We start from the raw sequence: 16,722 nt of genomic DNA, 5'->3' as shown, positions 1-16,722 counted from the left end.
CTGACAATCAAGGCCTCTTGGAATAGTTCTTATGAGGCCTTATGGCATTTTGCTAGAGTATTTATTCTTAAATTATCACAATTCTTACGTTAAAATGAACTAAATGAGCTTTGGTCCTTTTATACTTACTGAGCTTTTCTACATTTCTTCACATGTAAATAATCTAATAAGTACAAATGTGAACCTATCACTGTAAAACGACTATGCATTGCTTCTCGTGCAGGCTGTAGAATTCATTTGTTATTTTAGAACAGAGCATGATTCTTATTGGACCGCACTAATGAACATTTCCTAAATCCTCTCGATAATCTTATTACTTACACAGGGCTATTTCTGCAAGTGTCATCATTATTATCCAGGGAGCTAAACCATCTTCCCAATCTGTCCACCTGCTCTCAAAGACAGTTCTGTGGCTCCCTAATCCCTCTCCACTCAAGGACACAGTACACGATAAGAAACAAAAGCGGAACATCACACTAGGTAAATATATTTAAAGCATTGGGTCTAGAAAATTAACTTTATCAAAATTTGAATGTTTCAAACTTACAGCACAAATGCTATGAACACCAGATAGAGCAAGAACATAAGAACATATACGTGTGCATCTTACAGTTATATATATATATATATATATATATATATATATATATATATATATATATATATATAGATTTACAACTGTAAGAAAAGTTATCAGATTTTATTTATTTTCATAATAATATTAAAATGCATCATTTTATCTCAATACTTAATAATGTTAGTTCATGGGGAAAAAAATTTACAGTTTAGGTTTAATTTTTGTTCATTTGCTCCTGATATAAGAAATTGTCAGTCCTTCTCTACACTTCTGATGTATCTGGGATATTTGGTATGGAAAATCCCAAGCTGTAATTTAGACCTTTCAGAAAGATTTAATTGAGACACATTTTGTGTTGCCGTGTCCAACTTTAATAAGTCATTGGCTTCTAGAAGTAATTTCATTGTTTAGTCAGAAATAAGACAAATTTATTGTCATGGATGGCATGGATTTTATCAATAAGTATACATATTGTCAATGCACTTAGGTCAGTTATTCAGCCTTATTGGCAGGTCTATCACCACATATTTATTAGGATCACCCACGGACGCCACACATACAAGTACCATCAAGGACTGAATTCGAACTAATTGTTTATAGCTAAAAGTTGTTAGAATTGCTAGGAAATGTGAAATATCACAGGTTTTAAGGTAGACATAAATCCATGGCTTAAACATATAACATGTTGATCTAGAGGAAGACAAAAACCCCATGTGGTAGATGCTAATAGCACCATATTATTTTGTATTCATAATGCAAAAAAATTTAATAATTAATAGGAGTAATTCTAAATTTTCCTATGGTTTCAATGTGACTCTTTGCCATTTTGTAGCCACTGTCTACCTATGATCACTTCTTGCTTTTCAGGCTTTGGAAGAAGCTGTCAGATGAAAAAAGGCCAGAGTAGTGAAAAAGAGCAAAAAGATTTGTGTTAATAACAGTTGATTTATTTGTGTTTGCTGACTGGTAAGCCATGCGAAAATGATATAGAAAATGAGTGGTTTATAAGAAAGGCTTAAGCCATTCATCCGTCATCCTTATTTTACTATCATATCATTGAATAAGCCAATAGCCAGAAGATAACTAAAGTCCTCAAACACTTTTAGGTCAATGTCAGAACTAGTGAAATAACTTTTGAATGCAAGATCTGACTTCAAATGGGGTGAAGACAAATACAATTTATATTTCTGGAATATTTTATAGTGTCACTCCTCAGATTAGGAGCACCAATGATGTCAAAGTATCATGAATTAGGAGATGGAAGAAATGTGTTGGGCCAGGTGTCTGAAAACATGGTTAAAGCTTAAATATATATAAAGAGCAAACACAATACAGAACATGTTCATTTCTACATGTGTACAAGTACTTCCATAACTTGAGTATGCTACCACTTACACTGGTATAAAGTGTGGACAAATGGAAAGATGAATCTAAAATCGCACTGCCAAACTCCCACCAGACAGTGAAGGAACAGTGAAGGGCATTTGGAAGCGTTTGTCTTTGTCAATGCGTTTCAAAGCATACAACACTTCTTCATCAGGAGCAAACTATACAATGAGCTTCCATGTGTCCACATTTTATCTGCCTCGATGGATCCGCAGAAGCCTTCTATTCTCGCAAGCTAAAACAGGAGTTGTGACTGTCACAACCCCATAAGGAGAGAATAAACAGTTTTCAGTTTTTCCTCTGTTACACAAGATAAAACCCTATTTGCTCTTTAATGTTCGTATTGGTATAAAGTGAGCATACACACAGGGTTAAAGCCATTCCCTTACCTGACATGACACGAGGAGATTAAGGACATAGAAATACCGCTGTACACATCACCTTATCTTAACTACGATTATACAGGCGCTCGATTCTAGATGTAACAAGACTTTAGTAACGTTCCCGATCACTGGCTGTGTATGGACGTCATACGGCATTAAGCAGCACATACCATAATGGGTATTGCAAAGCAAACTAGAACGAAAGAGGGATGAAAACTAGAGGACATTTCCCAAAACAACCTATGAAGAATTCTTAGATTCTTAAAATTCCTAGAATTCTTTAGATTTTATGTTGGGATACTCTTTGAATCCTCACTGATACGTCCATGATCAGAGTGTCATCAGTGTCTTGTATCCGAGTTTCAACAATGTTTGGTCCATGAGTCAGTTTTTGCCATCAGAGTGTCATCAGCGATTTTCTTGTGTGGTTCGGTAAATTACAAATGATCTCCTATCCGTTACATTAATAGTTACGGGCCGCACACAGCTTGTACACTGATGGCATCCTTGTGCTGTCTGTGATGTCCACAGACCCGTAGACTTGTCAGGTCTTATTTAGAAGCCTGTTTTTCAAGTAGGTGTTCTATCCTTGGTTTTCACAGTTATAACACTTACCCATTAGAGTCTATGGGGTTGATCCCATACCATTGTCTTTTGTGGACCTTGGACTTATGGGTCTGTGAAAATGATGGACAGTACACGGATGACATCAGTGTACAATCTGTGTGCTATCCACTATGAACATTGTAATGAACTGGATAGCATTTGTAATTCATTTATTTTTCCATTCATGTACAATCTGTGTGCTATCCACTATGAACATTGTAATGAACTGGATAGCATTTGTAATTCATTTATTTTTCCATTCGTGAAAATCTCTGGTAAAACTGATGGTTAAAACTGACACTGACTGAACACTGATGAAAATGGGATCCAATAAACTGATGACAGAAATCGTTTTTATGCACATGTGAAAAATCACTGATGTCTGATTGAAGCCTCTGAGTGATTTTCATCTGTGACGCTCATAAAAAATGAACATATCGCTATAATTTTTCCATAGACACCCCTGTCCACAAAAACACAGACATATGAAAAAACCCATAGACTATAACAGGCATGTATTCTATCACAGGTAAAACACATACATGAAAAACGGAAGTCTGAACTAGGCCTTATTATTTACTGAAAAAAGTATATAATTTGGTATTAACCTGTTCTTATACCAGAGGATAAGTGTGTGCTGGAGTTCTGAGAACTAAAGTCCCACTAAACAATCTGCTCTAATGGTGGAGAGATCAACCTCTGACCTCATTCTTTGTTCGCCAGGATGAATCCTAATCGCAGGAGCTTTGTTCTCAATTCTCATCACTCAGATTGACTCAATCTCTGGCTATAGGCAGATGTACGTGAGCATAATAATTGTAATAACAAGCTATATTCATATAGTGCCTATAGTACTTTTTAGAAGGTACCTATATATAGAAAATCAGAAGTTACAAAGCAGAAAAACTAAGCAGCAATTCAAACTGTCCAAGAGCTTTCAATCTACACTAACTTGGAGTGACATAAGAAGTAAAAGTGACTAACACAGACAGAGAAGGGCACCTGTGCAAGAACAGTACATGGACCCTTTGCAGTCCAGGAGTTCTGCAGGATGAAGGGTGGCACTCTGTGGACACTGATTGGTAAAAAAAACTTGATTATTAGTTGCATAAACACATGGAGGCGGGGGAGTTCCAGAGACCGTGCGGACTACGGCCATTTTGCGTATACACTACACCTGGTCCACAGTAAGACAGCTGCGGACTGATATTATCAGGCTAGTAATTTCCCCCCTTCCCAGCCTAAAAATACCAGCCGGCAGCCACCCCAAAATTGGCACATCACGTTAGGTGTGCTAATTTTGTTGCTTTGCCTAGCACTTTCCGATTGCCCTGCTGCTGTGGGTTGTAAGTGAGTATTGAGATACTCTGTAGCACAGATTAATTTACTAATTTTTTTGGACAATTTGAACTCCATACTGAGCTAGTAAATGGGACATTTATTGGCCAGCATACTCAGCTTTTATTTTCAGAGTTATAGAAGTGGGACCACAGCGCTCATTGCAGTTTTTATTTACTGATTTTTGCATTCCTATTAGCATAGGTTTGGCAGATCCCTTGCAGCTTGTTGCAGCAGTGGTGCCCACTCCTGATTGGGACCGCCAAGTTTTACTGTCTATTTGACAGTTTTTGTTTAAAAGTTAAATATTATTTTAAAAAGTTAAAAGAAACAAAGAATAAACATTTAATATACGTTTCTCCCACATTAAAGTTACTTTATTAAAGAGTGACTATCATTTCATATTTTTTATTGATAGAAACTACCTAACTTATGTAGCAGATCAGTGGGGGTCCTGAGACCCTTACCTATTAGACCAAGAGCACATGATCCGTAAGTAACAGCGCTTTTAACGCATCGCATGTTTGCTGCCCACAAGCGCTGTCATCTATTGAACACAGGTGAATCTGCATGTGTTCACTGAACCGGTCCCTAATGCTAGAGGATGCGCTAGCTCGGCCTGCTCCCCGGATTGCTTCAAATGGTGAAGACGACAGGGCTACATGCCTTGCCTTAGCTTCTGAATCTGCCCTCAGTCTGTACCCTTACCCCACCCAGGGAAGAAGAGAGTAGTAGTGTACCGTAATACACCAACCAGACTAACAAGATAATATGAACAGGGATAACGAAAATTCCAAACATACAAACATACTCACATAAACAACAGAGGTAAACACCGGGGAGTGGAGGATTGGGTTAAAGCAAAATATGAGAAGAAATAGAATTATCACACACTCAAAACCTAGCAAAAGTCACTGATAAATCCATCAAACACCTTCCCCAATAATAACCAACAACCTCCAGTCATGCAGAATAAGCCTCTCTGACAATGGGTGCTAGCCAGGACCCAGTTTATATAGGAAATGGGAGTGGCTAACAGTGCACAGCTGAGAGCCTACACTCTCCATGAGCTCTCAGCAGAGCAGATTAACCCCTGCTCTGCTAAAAAAAATTACACTACTTAATAAGAAGGTGAGGTGCTTCTAATCAGTGCAAGAGTAGGATAAATCAGACTCTGTGGTCTTCTGGTTCCTCTCTGTCACGGTAAACTCTTGACAGAACCAAGTGGATTCACCTCATCCAATATTGGTGAAATTTATTGTGCGGAGACTAGTCTCTGCAAGAGAAATTGACATGCTGCAGTCTAGAGAGACGCGACACATGTCAGTGTACGCAGGTGATCCAGACTTATATTTAAGCCGTCACTGCTCTGTACATGCCATTCTGCCTGCTGAGCTGCCCCGTAAAGAGTGACTTTTTGAGTGTTAGGTGGGACTGTCAACGCCAGGATCACCACTAATCTGCTTCACACGTTAGGTAGCACACATCATTTAAAAAAGTTAAAGGATCAGTTCTTTAATTAAAAAATAGATTAAGAAAACACACTGCCACCGTAACAACCTGTATTAAAAATCTCAAACGTAATGTACCCTATACTGTGGCTGACATGAAAAACAATATGAAAATAGTTTATTGTATATATAACAATCCAAAAAAACTAATTACAAGTTAACTAATTTATATGTACCTCAAAATGGCAACAATGAAAACTACAGCTTCTCCTACAAAATCTATGATCTCACCAGCTTCATCAATGTGAGGGACATTGAACATAGAGAGTGAAGGAAAGATCAGAACATATTCCCAATATAGGACGTGTACTGGCTAAGAGTTATGGTAGCACCATGCACTACCTGTGACTGAGCAGTGACTATACACTTCACAAGTACAGCCACCCTACCAGCTCAGCATTCTGTTCCTCCAGTTTCCAAAATGGCTGCTGCAGCAGCATGGGGAGAGTAGTGGTGACTTTAAAACACAGATCCTCTGCCTTCCTTATCCCATGCAAATTGACTCTTCAGAGAAAAAGAGGACTTAAACTCTATAGCGCCACCTGTTGGAAGTAGCAATCCTACAAGTCACAATCAATGCTTTAACGAGTCGTGCAATATGACTTAGGATAAAAGCCAAATCAGTATCTCAATTCGCAGACACGGTGTTTCGGGCTGTTGGCCCTCGTCAGTGTGGAGCATGAGAACTGATTTGGCTAGGTGAGAGGCTCTGGACTGGGAAATTCGCAGATAGTATAAAAAATATTTTCTACCAAATAGAAACCACATGCTAAAGTACCAAATAGAAACCACATGCTAGAGCAAAAGTAGACTAATTTTTCTTTTAATAAAGTATCTAGAAAAAAGTACTCCTGGCTACAAAAGACAGACACATGTAATAAAAATAAAGAAAAAGAAACCTTATTGAGGCATATAGTGATCTAATTCCCAGAACTATGTGTGTTTGAACTGGTTAGTGTTCACAAAACAATACAGGATTATAATATCAGATAGATATACTGAAAATTGAAAAAAGCAATAATCTCACTCAAAGAATCCATGTAGGTATAGGGGATATCCAATTGTGATTCTTAATAACATTTTAGGGGGTAGGCACAAAACTACAAGGCCATGCATTACTCCAGATGAAAGGATCCTAGTACCAGTTGTACTCCCTGCATGTTTCCTCTTCCCTGATTCATCAGGAAAGTTCTACTGGGCATAGCATATACAGCGCCGCAACAACGGCTATCAGAAGTCTTTCCTATCCCACGGCATGGGTAAGGGGTGGTTTACACTTACCATTGACAGTGTGGAAGCAATACAAAAGGAATACTGTTCTGAGCAGAGAAGGCAATATATACAGGTGCTTCTCACAAAATAAGAACACCATCAAAAAGTTAATTTATTTCAGTTCTTCAAAACAAAAAGTGAAACTCATACAGTACAGACCAAAAGTTTGGACACAGCTTCTCATTTAAAGATTTTTCTGTATTTTCATGACTATGAAAATTGTACATTCACACTGAAGGCATCAAAACTATGAATTATTATTATTTATTGTTATAGCGCCATTTATTCCATGGCGCTTTACAAGTGAGGAGGGGTATACATAATAAAAACAAGTACAATAATCTTGAACAATACAAGTCATAACTGGTACAGGAGGAGTGAGGACCCTGCCCGCGAGGGCTCACAATCTACAAGGGATGGGTGAGAATACAGTAGGTGAGGATAGAGCTGAATTAACACATGTGGAATTATATACTTAGCAAAAAAGTGTGAAACAACTGAAATTATGTCTTATATTCTAGGTTCTTCAAAGCAGCCACCTTTTGCTTTGATGACTGCTTTGCACACTCTTGGCATTCTCTTGATGAGCTTCAAGAGGTAGTCAACGGAAATGGTCTTACAACAATCTTGAAGGAGGTCCCAGAGATGCTTAGCACTTGTTTGCCCTTTTGCCTTCACTCTGCGGTCCAGCTCACCCCAAACTATCTCGATTGGGTTCAGGTCTGGCGTAGCACCCCATCACTCTCCTTCTTGGTCAAATAGCCCTTACACAGCCTGGAGATGTGTTTGGGGTCATTGTCCTATTATTACAACCCACAATACATACAACCTATAGTTTTTTGGTGAGGGAGTTGTTGTTTCTTTATCTTTTTTTATCTTTTAAAAGCTTTATTAGTCATTAAAATAGATATTAAATGCATGACCAGAAACCCCCTTCTCCCACCATTTAACTGATGAAACACAAAAAAAATTAAAAACCTTAAGACTTCCAAGTACTTGCGTCCCTAAAAACCCTGTGCTGATTAAACTAAGCATATTATGGAATAGGAGCTGCAGAGACAAATAAAACACCGTTTTTATTGATTAATTTCTCATCTCTGTTGGGGAGATATTAGCTAGCAAAGATTATATTTTAATTTATGCTAACTTCAAAGGGGCATTGCTGGAAATTTGTCTCTAGGAGGGTGTACGTTTTCAACACACTGCCAGAACACAGAACACACTCTCCGGAAAGCTTAGAACAGACTTTTTCCGTGTGAGACATGTAATAACACAGTCATGCACTCCTACATGATCTGTGTTCCTACAGTGTAGTGTACAACAGAGCTATATATCATTACAAACACCTTTAGCTGTTTTCATCTCAAGGTAGTAAGTGTGGGGGAAGGGAGTACAGCAGAGCTCTATATCATTATAAACAACTTTTCCAGCTTTCATCTCAAGTCACTGTAAGCTCTGGCTGACTCCTCCTTCCACCACACTGAGTGCCCTGTGATGAAAGCTTCTAGAGGTGTTTGTAATGAGACATAGTTCTGCTGTAGCCTATACAGGTGGTTCAGATACTCAAGACTTGTTATTATAATGAAGAATATTAGTGATTACTAAAATAAACATGTCCTCTTAATATGTCAAAACTCCTTAGTCCTCATCCAAGAAAAATTTCTGTTTTACCAGAAACGCATAAAAACGTATTGTAAGTAGTGTTGAGCATTCCGATACCGCAAGTATCGGGTATCGGCTGATACTTGCTGTATCGGAATTCCGATACCGAGTTCCGATATTTTTGTGATATCGGAATCGGAAGTTCCCAGTGTATGGTTCCCAGGGTCTGGAGGAGGAGACTCTCCTTCAGGCCCTGGGATCCATATTCATGTAAAAAATAAAGAATAAAAATAAAAAATATGGATATACTCACCCCTCCGGCGGCCCCTGGACCTTACCGATGTAACCGGCAGCCTCCGTTCCTAAGAATGAGGAGTTTAGGACCTTCGATGACGTCGCGGCTTGTGATTGGTCGCGTGAACGGAGGCTGCCGATTACATCGGTAAGGTCCAGGGCTCGTCCGAGGGTGAGTATATACATATTTTTTATTTTAATTGTTTATTTTTTACATGAATATGGATCCCAGGGCCTGAAGGAGAGTTTCCTCTCCTTCAGACCCTGGGAACCATCCAGGATACCTTCCGATCCTTGTGTCCCATTGACTTGCATTGGTATCGGTGATATCCGATATTTTTTGGATATCGGCCGATACCGATACCTTTGAGTATCGGAAGGTATCGCTCAACACTAATTGTAAGTAATGATGAGCGAATATACTCGTTGTTAGGTGTCAAGTTCCCGCCTCTGCACAGGGGGAATCTCGAACCATCTCCGCTGCAGTCTCTCATTCTTCTCCAGCCACAGTGGAGTCTGCTCAGCGGAGACGTTGATCCCAGCGTCTTGCTCAGTCTCACTCTGTGCATAGGGTTACTGCTGCTTTTCCAGCTTCTGCCATTGAAGCCAGTGCTGGGCAGCAGCGAGCAGACGCTTTGGGGACTAAGTCCTGCTTTTCCCCTTCTGAGCATGCCCAGGGCAAGATCTCCCATTGGAGATCGAGGGTCACATGCTCAGAAACTGAAGCAGATCCCATTGGTCCTCCAGGAAGGTCCTGAAGGTGCTCAACTTCTGTGGCAGCTTCCCATTGGTCCTTCTGGGAAGATGCTGTACATGCTGCAGCTATAAAAGGTTTGCATGACCGCACGGCCATGCGCTAGTGTACATTTGTATATGTGTGTTTGTTGATGAGTGCAAGTCGTCCTTAAATATCCCATCCCTATTGAATGACTGCTCGCGTAAGGTGGATGATTGATATCTAGCACCTGACTTAGCCATCAGCACGTAACACACAAAACAGCGTCTATTGCTGTGACCGCCAGTGCGGCGTTGTACGATTTCACAGCGCTTTCCTGACCCAAGCCTGGGTGGTTAGTGGCATCCGCCAGTGCGGCACCACACGCACTCTCGTGCATCTTTATTAATATTATTTCTTTCTCTCTGACACCCCGGTTGCGGTGTCGAGCGCAGGAGATCTATATGAACTCAAATCCTGTGTCTTGGGATTGAGTTCTGGGACTCCTTGCTTGCGCTCATGGTGCGGTACCGCGGCCCTGTGATGCAACAGGGTTCGCTTCCTCCACACAGGGTGAAGTTAACCCGTGTGTGTATCCACATTGTACCGCTATATAGTCCGTCATTACTTAGCAGCAGGTTCCATCTCTGCACGGTGGACCCTGGGCTGCGAACGTACCTTACTCTATCTTCCTAATTATTTGGTGTATTCCGCTAGCCCTAACATTACACTAGCGCCAGGGTCTGGCTAGTAATGACGGACAAACAGCAATCCTTGCTGTACATCCAGCAGCTGGAGGGTAGGTTGGCGGCTCTCGAGCGCACAACCTCAGCTGTGGATGTAACCGCAGTTGCTGTTCAGGCTCCTAGCGTGGCTGCAGCAACCTTGTCCACTGCCACCCCTGTACCGACTCTATCTCGCCTCCCGCTGCCAGAAAAATTTTCTGGTGATAGTAAGTCTTGTAGGGGTTTCGTGAGTCAGTGCTCTATACATCTCGAGCTTCTGGCCTCTCGTTTCCCTACAGAGCGGGCTAAGGTGGTGTTTATTGTGTCTCTCCTGTCGGACAGGGCGTTGGAGTGGGCTACGTAGCTGTGGGAGCATGGCGATCATGTGGTACAGAGTGCTTCATTGTTCCTGAGCACTCTAAAACAGGTCTTTTTAGGACCTCGTGTCACCCATGATACAGCGCTCCAACTGTTGGCATTGACTCAGGGCTCATCCGTGGTCAGCCATTTTGCCGTCCACTTACGCACCCTAGCATCTGAGCTGGAGTGGTCGGATAAAGCCCTTATTCCGATATTTTGGAGGAGGCTGGCTGACCACGTGAAGGACGCCCTGGCCACTAGGGAGATTCCTGCCACACTGGAGGAGTTAATAGCAGTGTCCACTCGTATTGACCTCCGTTTTCACGAGCGGAGGTTAGAGCGAACCCAGTGTAGGCAGAGGTTTCGGCTGGCTCCCACCTTCGCCAAACCTTTGGAATCTCCAGTCCAGGCTCCTGAGTCACATGAGGCCATGGAAGTGTCACGAGCGGGATCTAAGTCCCGGACCGCTCGTGCACTCCAGGTTTGTCATGTTTACCAGCAGTCAGGACATCTTGCCACCAGATGTCCCCAGCGGTTGGGGAAATGTCAGCGTCTAGTGGTAGTAGGTGTAGGTACACTAGACACGGCGACGTTTGCCTCCAAATTGTCCTTTAAGGGGATAATTACATTAGGCTCATTCACTCACTCGGTAGAGCTCTGCGTGGATTCTGGAGCAGAAGGCAATTTTATGTCTTCTGCCTTCGCCCGACGTCACGCAATACCACTGGTAATGCTAGCTTAACCAGTAACTGTACGAGTGGTGAATGGGTCAGCACTGCCCTCACAGATAACACACCAGACCATCCCTTTCACTCTGTCCATGTCGCCATCTCATCAGGAGATTATATCTCTGCTCGTCATTCCTGAGGGAATTGATGAGATCCTGTTAGGGATGCCTTGGCTACGGTATCACTCTCCTCATATCGAGTGGTCCACAGGCAGAATTTTAGGATGGGGTGAATCTTGTGGGGATAGATGTCAGAGGGAGAGCATTCAGGTTGCTACTACTGAGGTACCCGCAGATTTATCCTCTCTTCCCAAGCAATATTGGCCCTATGTGGACGTGTTCTCCAAAAGGCTGTGAAGGAACAGATGATTGGCCTCGGGGAGACCAAAACATCCAACACCGCGGAGACACCATCACGTGTTTCTCAACGCAGTGATCCAGAACACTGCCCCCATCCCTTATGGGAAATATGCAAATGCATGTAGGATAGCCGCGGAGACACCATCACGTATTTCTCAACGCAAGCAGTGAATAGCCAGACCTTTCCCCGGGAAGGAACAACCACGGGAAGGGCAGCATCCAATAAAGGAAAACATCCAATACAGGAAAACCACCTGTGCCAAGCATGGTATCCATCCACAGACAGCTGTTTCGGGGTGTTTGCCCCTCATCAGTGTGGAGTAGGAATATGGCTATTAGGAGCAGTGCCTAGTAAAAGGCTGTGAAGGAACAGATGATTGGCCTCGGGGAGACCAAAACATCCAACACTGCGGAGACACCATCACGTGTTTCTCAACACAGTGATCCAGAACACTGCCCCCATCCCTTATGGGAAATATGCAAATGCATGTAGGATAGCTGCGGAGACACCATCACGTGTTTCTCAACGCAAGCAGTGAATAGCCAGACCTTTCCCCGGGAAGGAACAACCACGGGAAGGGCAGCATCCAATAAAGGAAAACATCCAATACAGGAAAACCACCTGTGCCAAGCATGGTATCCATCCACAGACAGCTGTTTCGTGGTGTTTGCCCCTCATCAGTGTGGAGTAGGAATATGGCTATTAGGAGCAGTGCCTAGTAAAAGGTTGTGAAGGAACAGATGATTGGCCTCGGGGAGACCAAAACATCCAACACCGCGGAGACACCATCACGTGTTTCTCAACGCAGTGATCCAGAACACTGCCCCCATCCCTTATGGGAAATATGCAAATGCATGTAGGATAGCTGCGGAGACACCATCACGTGTTTCTCAACGCAAGCAGTGAATAGCCAGACCTTTCCCCCGGGAAGGAACAACCACGGGAAGGGCAGCATCCAATAAAGGAAAACATCCAATACAGGAAAACCACCTGTGCCAAGCATGGTATCCATCCACAGACAGCTGTTTCGGGGTGTTTGCCTGTATTGGATGTTTTCCTTTATTGGATGCTGCCCTTCCCGTGGTTGTTCCTTCCCGGGGAAAGGTCTGGCTATTCACTGCTTGCATTGAGAAACACGTGATGGTGTCTCCGCAGCTATCCTACATGCATTTGCATATTTCCCATAAGGGATGGGGGCAGTGTTCTGGATCACTGCGTTGAGAAACACGTGATGGTGTCTCCGCGGTGTTGGATGTTTTGGTCTCCCCGAGGCCAATCATCTGTTCCTTCACAGCCTTTTACTAGGCACTGCTCCTAATAGCCATATTCCTACTCCACACTGATGAGGGGCAAACACCCCGAAACAGCTGTCTGTGGATGGATACCATGCTTGGCACAGGTGGTTTTCCTGTATCGGATGTTTTCCTTTATTGGATGCTGCCCTTCCCGTGGTTGTTCCTTCCCGGGGAAAGGTCTGGCTATTCACTGCTTGCGTTGAGAAACACGTGATGGTGTCTCCGCAGCTATCCTACATGTGTTCTCCAAAAGCGCTGCGGAGACCCTTCCGCCTCACCACCACTATGACTGCCCTATTGACCTCTTGCGTGGTGCTGAGCCTCCCCGAGGTCGAGTCTATCCTTTGTCTCTCCCGGAGACGGAGGCAATGTCACAGTATGTCTGAGAGAATCTGGCAAGAGGATTCATTAGGAAGTCAGTGTCACCTGCAGGGGCTGGGTTCTTCTTCGTACAGAAGAAGAGTGGAGAACTACGTCCATGCATAGACTACAGGGGTCTTAATGCCATCACCGTTAAAAATAAGTACCCACTACCCCTGATATCTGAACTTTTTGATAGGCTACGGGGAGCAAGGGTATTTACTAAATTAGATCTGCGGGGTGCTTACAACCTGATTCGCATCCATGAGGGGGACGAATGGAAGATGGCTTTTAACACCAGGGATGGGCACTAAGAATATCTGGTGATGCCCTTCGGGCTCTGTAATGCCCCAGCCGTTTTCCAAGACTTTGTAAACGACATCTTCTGGGATATGCTTTCCACCTCGGTCGTAGTTTATCTGGATGATATTCTCATCTACTCTCCAGATATAGACTCCCACCGGAGAGATGTTTGCAAGGTCTTCGACCTCCTACGGGCTAACTCCCTCTATGCCAAGTTTGAGAAGTGTGTGTTTGAGCAGGAATCCTTGCCTTTCCTTGGATATATAATCTCTGCCCAGGGATTGGCTATGGATGCTGCCAAGCTACAGGCTGTGATGGATTGGCAGGAACCCCATTCTCTCAAAGTGGTGCAGCGCTTTATGGGGTTCATTAATTACTATCGCCAGTTCATTCCCCACTTCTCAACTTTGGTAGCTCCCTTGGTAGCCCTCACCAAGAAGGGGGCAAATCCCAAGTTGTGGTCAGAGGAGGTCTCCAAGGCCTTTCTCTCGATTAAGTCACACTTTGCTAGCGCTCCCATCCTACATCGCCCCGATGTAGATAGGCCATTTATTATGGAGGTGGATGCTTCATCCGTTGGTGCTGGAGCAGTCCTCTTCCAAAAGGATGCTCAAGGTCGGAAGCATCCTTGCTTCTTCTTCTCTAAGACCTTTTCACCAGCGGAGAGGATTAATTCCATTGGGGACAGGGAGTTGCTAGCTACGAAGTTGACTTTCTCAGAGTGGAGACATCTTCTGGAGGGAGCTCGCTTTCCCTTCCAGGTGTTCACAGACCACAAGAACTTGGTGTATTTACAGGCAGCCCAGCAGCTAAATTCTCGTCAGGCTAGATGGTCCCTGTTCTTCTCCCGGTTCCATTTCACCCTCCATTTTCTTTCCGGGGAGAACGTTCGTGCCGACGCTCTCTCTCGCTCTGTAGTGTCATCAGAGGAGGAGCCTCGGCTTATTGTCCCTTCAGAGAGCCTGAGAACTGTGGCTCCAGTTTCGCTAGAGTCTGTGCCCCCAGGCAAGACTTTCGTTCCATCTAATTTGCGACCAGAGGTTCTCTCTTGGGCTCACTCGTCCAGGGTGGGTGAAAATTTTGGGACCAAGAGGACATCTGAGCTCTTGGCGAGGACGTATTGGTGGCCGCATATGGCTCGTGACATCGCAGACTATGTTGGGGCGTGTGTCTCCTGCGCCAAGAACAAGTCTCCTCGCAATGGCCAGCTGGGTTGCTTTACCCCCTGCCGGTGGCGGACAGGCCCTAGGAGATGGTCGGGATGGACTTTGTGGTGGGCTTACCCAAGTCTCGTAGCTGCACCATTATCTGGGTGATCACCGACCATTTTTCCAAAATGGTGCACTTGGTGCCTCTTCCACGGCTACCTTCTGCACGGGCTCTGGCTGCGTTGTTCATCAAACATATCTTTCGCCTACACGGTATGCCGTGTCTAGACGTGTTTGTCGTCTACTCAGTATTGAGTTGAATCTCTCTTCGGCATATCATCCCGAGATGAATGGGTTGGTAGAGAGGGCCAACCAGACCGTGGTCACATATTTATGACATTTTGTTTCTGCCAGGCAGGATGACTGGTGTAAAGCTGCAGTAGCTTCGTACGCAGTGAAGAAGCAGTGACCCACAAATTCAAACACAAAAGTCTCTTTTATTGTGTTACTTCACACAGTCAATATAGTAAACGGCTTCTTCATACAGTCCATTAATAATGCATGGCTATATGACGCAGTCAATACACAGGCCGAACTTCCCTCTGTCCAGTTTCCCTGGGTGACCGCACGCCGGTAACAAGTCTCTGTACTCACTCAGCGGACTGCACTCTTTATCCTCTGGAGTGCAGCCGGGTACACATAAGACAGCCCAAGATGCAGGGTGTCAGTCCTCTGTACTCACTCAGCGCACTGCACTCTTTATCCTCTGGAGTGCAGCCGGGTACATATAAATGCATATAACTTCAGTGATCATTTTACACCAGTTCAATGCAATACATTTTACATGGCTTTAGATTTGAGGTCCCTAAACAGGCCAGACTTCCCTTGTCCAGTTTCCACGGGCGACCGCACGCCATCTCAGTCTCTATACGTCTCCATACACACAGCCTTATATGTTGCAGACACTACTCACACCAGCCCTCCTCTGACTAGTTCTCGTGGGTGTCCTGCATCGCTGTATCACAGTCTCCTACAGACTCTTTACTCACACAGTCGTACACAGTTCAGGATATCCTCCGGATAGCAGCCGGGCACCATATCCACCTGTTTGCAATCGTTGCTAGTCCTCTTTCGGGCACAGGACATCCACCTCCGGGCACAGAACATCCACCTCCGGGCACAGGACAGTCCACATCCGACTCCTACGGGCACAGGACATCCACCTCCGGGCACAGGACTGTCCACCTCCGAGACCAGTACCATGGACGACTTGCATCTCTGTGTACGCTGCGGGTGCCAGGCTATTCAGCTGCCCTGGGTGCTGGCTCTGCTGGCCTCCATGCACTCTGCAGACCAGCACACACCAGACTGACACTGACATGCACCTCGCACACCTGGCCTCATCTGGCCCGACACCTGACATGGCCTGCACGGCCTGACACACCCAAACCCCTTACTGTAGGGCTTTTAAACACACACAAACCTGTGGCCTTCAGCCACCTGGAAAACCCGGGCTGGAAATCCGTGACTCTCATGCACACCTATGGACCTCATCCGTCTGCATGCACCTTCTGGGGAGAACAAACAGCACCCCCTAGCTGTATCAGAAGCCACAGCCTCACACTGGGCATCCTTGCTACCGTGGGCAGAGTTTGCGCTTAACAACGCCGTAGCTGACTCCACCGGTCAGACTCCATTCCTCCTAAATTACGGCCAGCATCCGCGTGTCCCTGTGCCCATGCCGGTGTCTTCCATCGAC

At 44.3% G+C, this 16,722-nt stretch overlaps 1 protein-coding gene across 1 annotated transcript in view; it reads left to right on the top strand.

Annotated features, from left to right (window-relative positions):
• The first annotated feature begins 356 nt into the window (after positions 1 to 356).
• Positions 357 to 16,722, top strand: part of PDC (phosducin) — a 221,598-nt gene continuing 205,232 nt past the window's right edge. The window contains exon 1 of the mRNA XM_077277618.1: positions 357 to 480. The gene's annotated coding sequence lies outside the window, so the exon portion shown is untranslated. The remainder of the gene's footprint in view (positions 481 to 16,722) is intronic.

The sequence above is a fragment of the Ranitomeya variabilis genome, chromosome 8 (genome assembly GCF_051348905.1).
Source record: "Ranitomeya variabilis isolate aRanVar5 chromosome 8, aRanVar5.hap1, whole genome shotgun sequence".
NCBI lineage: Eukaryota > Metazoa > Chordata > Amphibia > Anura > Dendrobatidae > Ranitomeya > Ranitomeya variabilis.
This window is presented reverse-complemented; position numbering and strand designations above follow the sequence as displayed.